Source organism: Staurois parvus, unplaced genomic scaffold (genome assembly GCF_062004578.1).
Source record: "Staurois parvus isolate SC_StPar_1 unplaced genomic scaffold, SC_StPar_1.0 ptg000647l, whole genome shotgun sequence".
Lineage (NCBI taxonomy): Eukaryota > Metazoa > Chordata > Amphibia > Anura > Ranidae > Staurois > Staurois parvus.
The window spans coordinates 721,155-727,154 of NW_028318443.1; positions in this window are offsets into that span (position 1 = coordinate 721,155).

Here is a 6,000-nt window from a genome sequence, read left to right on the forward strand (position 1 = left end):
CATTTTCTCTGTGAAAGCAAAGTGTTTTCTGATTTAACGAGGTGGAAACGTGGGGTGGTGATGTCATGATCTCCACCTCATTCAATCAGAGAACTCTGCATTCGTTGAGAAAAATGAGAAGCGTTCTCTGAATGGTGCGATGCAGAAATGGCGATCGCCTGTGTAGAGTAAGCAGATTTTTTGGCAATCGCCCTTTCTGCATGGGAACCATCATACTTCCCTCATACATTGCACCCAGATCAGCTGTGTATGGAAACATGGAGGGGGTGTTCTGTGACAGGATGACACTGCTGCAGTAGGTGTGTAGTGCCGTCACCCTAGCACAGGGTCACCAGTTGGAAAAAAAAAAAGAAAACTAATGCAGGCACATCATCTAAGGCACGGGTCTCAAACTAGCGGCCCTCCAGCTGTTGCCAAACTACAAGCCCCATGAGGCATTGTAAAACTTCCAGTGACGAGCATGACTCCCAAAGGCAGAGACATGATGGGACTTGTAGTTTTGCAACAGTTGGCGGGCCGCCCGTTTGACACCCCTGACCTAAGGCCTCATGTACACATAAGCTCCCCTAGATGTGTAGCTCTCCTGGCAGCAGAAAAATGCTAAACGCAGCATAAGTGCGGTACTGCTTGGATGCTTATTCATTTGATTGGCCACAGTATGTTCAATGGACATGAATAAATGCCTAAACGTGGGTATCGTTTAGACACTATTTTGCCGCGTTTAGTGGATTTTGGCCAAAACTTTCAATGAAAGTCAATGGGCAGCGTGAGTTGCAAACAAATGGTCATATTGTGCAAACTATCAGGACTATGGCTTAGCCGTGAACATTTTTAGTGACAGCAGGGATAGCTGAACGTTTTGATATAAGGTATGTGTAGATGGGCTTGAAAATGACAGAGTGATGGCAGTTTACAAATCATGTTGTACAATCTTGTCTTTGTAGTGTAAAAACTGTGGGAGGAGTTAGCGTGGCAAATTTGGCTATAATAAGAATAAGAAGAACTAGAAAATCTACAATTTCTGGGGAAATTGTGTGAAGTGTTCTTGCATCCAAATGTAACCAAATGATTGATGAAATGTAAGCAGTGCACATGGCAAGCCTGATAGAGGGAGAAATGCATTTCAGCTTGGTCACTCAGCTGCCTCCTGAGTCATCTTTGGTTGCTATAGCAACTCAGTCTTTCAGTCACAGGAAGCTGAGAGGGCTGTTCTAAACACACTGCTCCAACTTGCCAACTTCACTGGCGATTGCTATCTTCAAACACTTGTAGTTTTAAAAGTATAAATGCTACTGCAAAGAGCTTTATATTGTGAGAATCACAAGAAGCAGACCTACATTTTGATGCATAGTATGTCTCTGAAATATTAAAAATGAAGGCACAGTCACAGTTTAAATATGTCCCTTCAAATTTCAGGTGGCTGTGAGTGAAGTTTCAATGAAAGTCAATGGGAGGGGTGAGTTGCAAACAAATGGTCATATTGTGAAAACTATCAGGACTATGGCTTAGCTGTGGACATTGTTAGTGGCAGCAGGGATAGCTGAACGTTTTGATATAAGATATGTGTAGGTGGGCTTGAAAATGAGAGAGTGATGGCAGTTTAAAAATCATGTTCTGATTTTTCCTTCCACACTGTAGCTTTGCTCTGCTGCCACTGTAGTTGCTCCATTCATTCCTATGGGAAAATTTCACCACAAAAACTGCGATATTTCGTGAACGATTCGGCGAAACGTTCCACAAAGTAATAGCAATCCGATCGGGAACAATCCGCACGTTTTGGTATATTACTTGTCTATGTAGTGTAAAAACTGTGGGAGGAGTTAGCGTGTCAAATTTGTCTATAATAATAAGAATCTATATGAGAGATAACAGTAAGGGGTCTGCCATGCAAAACACCTAAAAATGAGAGGCACAGGGAACACCCATGATGCTCAGCTTCCAAGTGTCCTGGAATAGTGTCTAGGCTCAGAGAAGTTTCTATTGCCTCAGTGAGATCCTCATGTCAGTATCATTGAACTTCATTAGATGAGATCCTCATTGTCAGTAATCACTGAACTCCCCAGAGAGATCCTCATGTTGGTATCACTCCTGTCAGTAATCACTGAACATCCCTCAGAGAGATCCTCACATCAGTATCAATGAACTTCCATCAGAGAAATCCTCACCTCAGTGTCACTGAGTTGGCCCCAGAGAGATCCTTCACCTGGTGTCACTGAGCTTTCCCAACCTCTCAAACTGCTAAGTAACCTCGACTCTTTTTAAACCGCCCGAACTACCAAAATATCAACCTATGGAGAGTCAAATTTGAATTTAACATTAAAATCTTTCTTTTGCCTTGTATGTTCACTTCCAAATCTATCTGGCTCTATAAACCATCTAAAAACACAAATAATTCAGATTTGATCAACCCTGAGATGGCAAAACCCATTTCCCAGAATCCTTTGCAAAGATATGCAAATGAGCAGGTTCAGCCAGTAACATTCAAATCATACCTCTGCTGATAACTGTCACCAGTGTGCCTATGAGAGCTCTCAACTGAATTTTCATGCCGTAGCTGGACACAGGAGCTGGACCACAGCAACTGCCTGTAAAATGACAGCTTTCCTAACTACAAAGGTTGGGGGGGGGGGTTCTGCTTTAACCATTTCAATACCGTGCAATTTTACACCTTCCTGCCCAGGTCATTTTTCAGGTTTCAGCGCTCTCACACTTTGAATGACAATTGCGCGGTCATACAACACTGTACCCAAACTAAAATTTTATCATTTTCTTCACACAACTAGAGCTTTCTTTTGGTGGTATTTAATCACCGCTGGGGTTTTTATTTTTTGCTAAATTAACAAAAAAAGACCAGAAATTTTGAAAAAAAAACCACATTTTTCTTTGTTTCTGTTATAAAAGTTTACAAATAAATAATTGTTCTTCATAAATTTAGGCCGAGATGTATTCTGCTACATGTCTTTGGTGAAAATAACCCAAATTAGGATGTATTATTTAGTTTGTAGGAAAGTTATAGAGTTCACAAACTATGGGATAGATCTGAATATTGATCAATCCTGAAGTACTGACGGCCAATCTAATGTCTTGAGGTCCAAGAATGTCAGAACAGTACAGATATCCCCCAAATGTCAGGACAGTACAAATATCCCCCAAATGTCAGAACAGTACAGATATCCCCCAAATTACCCCTTTTTGCAGAGTAGACAGTCCGACGTACTTCATAAGAGTCATGGCGAGTTTTTTGAAGTTGTATTTTTTTGTCATAATTTTTCGGAAAATTAAAAAATTAAAAAAATTATTTTCACTATTTTTTTTTTTACATACTGTCACCAGTGCAGTACAGCGTCATCATATAACTGGCATGGCGGTGAACAGCGACACTGACTGGTGACAGTATGAAAAAAATATATATATTTTTTATTTTTTTTTTTTAATTTTTTTTATTATATTTAATTTTTTATTACATTTTTTAAAATTTATTTTAAGATTTTTTTTTTCATATTTTACTATGACCAAAATAGTACAATGTTACCATAGTAACATTGTACTACTTTGGGGAAGTGATCAGTATTTTTTTTTTTTTTTTTACACAATTTGCTTATAGCAAAGAATTACTTTGATATAAGCAAGCATTTACCTGAATGACATCGATTCATTCAGGTTTTTTTTTTTTTTTTTTTTTTTGTGCTTAGCTGTGATTTGGTCACAGCTAATCACATGACATGTGCATGTGATTAGCTGTGACCATTCACAGCTAGGCACTAGTATACAATGGATGGCATCATGAATGAAGCCATCCATTGTATACAACTGTCATGTGACCTGCTGTGATTGGTCACAGCAGGTCACATGGTACCGGCAACGGGAGCCGGTACTCGGATCTGTCATCGGCCGTGTCCGAGGTACACGGGCGGTGACAGATCGCACTGCTGCGCCGCTCTGCATTAGTGCAAACCGCGCATGTGCGGGAGCACGCCAAATGGCAGCACCCGGAATACAGGAGCACATTGGAAGCGGCCAAACGGCCATTGGCCGGGCGGCTAATGGTTAACAAAGCCTTCATTTCCCTTCATGTAATCCTCCCAGCACTTTGTTACATGGCAATGTAAGTGTCTGCTGTCATCTCAGGAAGTAGCTGGTGCCGCCTCTCCATATATACAAGTATAGAATCCAAATTCAAGAAACCTCAAGGTGGTAATGTTGTGTTATTACCCTCTCACCTACAGGTCACTTCTACCCCCTTCCTGCCTACAGGGCACCTTTACCCCCTTCCTGCCTACAGGGCACTTCTACCCCCTTCCTGCCTACCGGGCACTTCTACCTCCTTCCTGCCTACAGGGCACCTATACCCCCTTCCTGCCTACCGGGCACTTCTACCCCCTTCCTGCCTACAGGGCACTTCTACCTCCTTCCTGCCTACAGGGCGCTTCTACCCCCTTCCTGCCTACAGGGCGCTTCTACCCCCTTCCTGCCTACAGGGCGCTTCTACCCCCTTCCTGCCTACAGGGCGCTTCTACCCCCTTCCTGCCTACAGGGCGCTTCTACCCCCTTCCTGCCTACAGGGCGCTTCTACCCCCTTCCTGCCTACAGGGCGCTTCTACCCCCTTCCTGCCTACAGGGCGCTTCTACCCCCTTCCTGCCTACAGGGCGCTTCTACCCCCTTCCTGCCCACCGGGCACTTCTACCCCCTTCCTGCCTACAGGACACTTCTACCCCCTTCCTGCCTACAGGGCACTTCTACCCCCTTCCTGCCCAGGCCAATTTCCAGCTTTCAGCGCTGTTGCACTTTGAATGACAATTGCGCAGTCATGCAACACTGTACCCATATGAAATTTTTATCATTTTTTTGTGACAAACAGAGCTTTATTTTGGTGGTATTTAATCACCTCTGGATTTTTTATTTTTTCTTAAACAAACCAAAAACCACTGAAAATTTTGAAAAAAAAAATGTTTTTTCTTAGTTTTTGTTATAAAATTTTGTAAATAAGTGATTTTTCTCCTTCACTGATGGGCACTAATGAGGCTGCAGTGATGGCCACTGATCAGCTGCACTGATGGGCACTGATGAGGAGGCACTGGTAGGTGGCACTGATGGGCATTGACAGGCATCACTGATGGGCGCTGAAAGGCAGCACTGATATATGGCACTAATAGGCGGCACTGACTGGCACTGATAGGCTGCACTGATGCACACTGATAGGCAGCACTGACTGGCACTGATAGGTGGCACTAACTGGCACTGATTGGCATTGATAGGTGGCACTGACTGGCACTGATGGGTGACACTGAAAGGCAGCTCAGATAGGCACTGATATGTGGCATTGATGTGCACTGGTAGGCACTGATGTGGCACTGATGGACACTGGCACAAGGCACTGATGAGCACTGACATAAGGCACTGATGGACACTGACAGGTGGCACTGCTGGGGCTACACTGATCATCAGTGCCCTGATGATCAGTGTACATGTCCCCTCTGAGTAAAGCCGATTATCGGCTCTCCTCTCCTCTGTCAGCGTGACAGCTCATGAGGAGAGAAATGCAGAGAACCGGCATTTCCCTGTTTACATGTGATCAGCAGTGATTGGACACAGCTGATCACATGACCGAGCTGACATCTTCGGATCTTTCCGTGATCGGTGATCTGCTGTGTCCGAGGGACACAGCACACCGCCGATCGCCACGCTGCGCCCTCCCTGACCCACGCATGCGCAGTGAGAATGGGAGGACGTCCTCCCAGAACGAGAGAACCGCCTTGCGCCCGTCATATTACTATATGGTGGGCAGGAGGTGGTTAATATGGGTTTGGATTTTTCCAAATTCTAACCGTTATGTTGGTCATTCACAGTTTGAATTTCGGGAAATTCCTGCCTAATGGGTTGAACTTTGGGATAAGCAGACATTTAGATTTACTAAAACTAGAGCACTTACAATCTGGTGCAGCTGTGCATGGCAGCCAATCAGCTTCTAACTTCAGCTTGTTCAGTTAAGCTTTGATAAT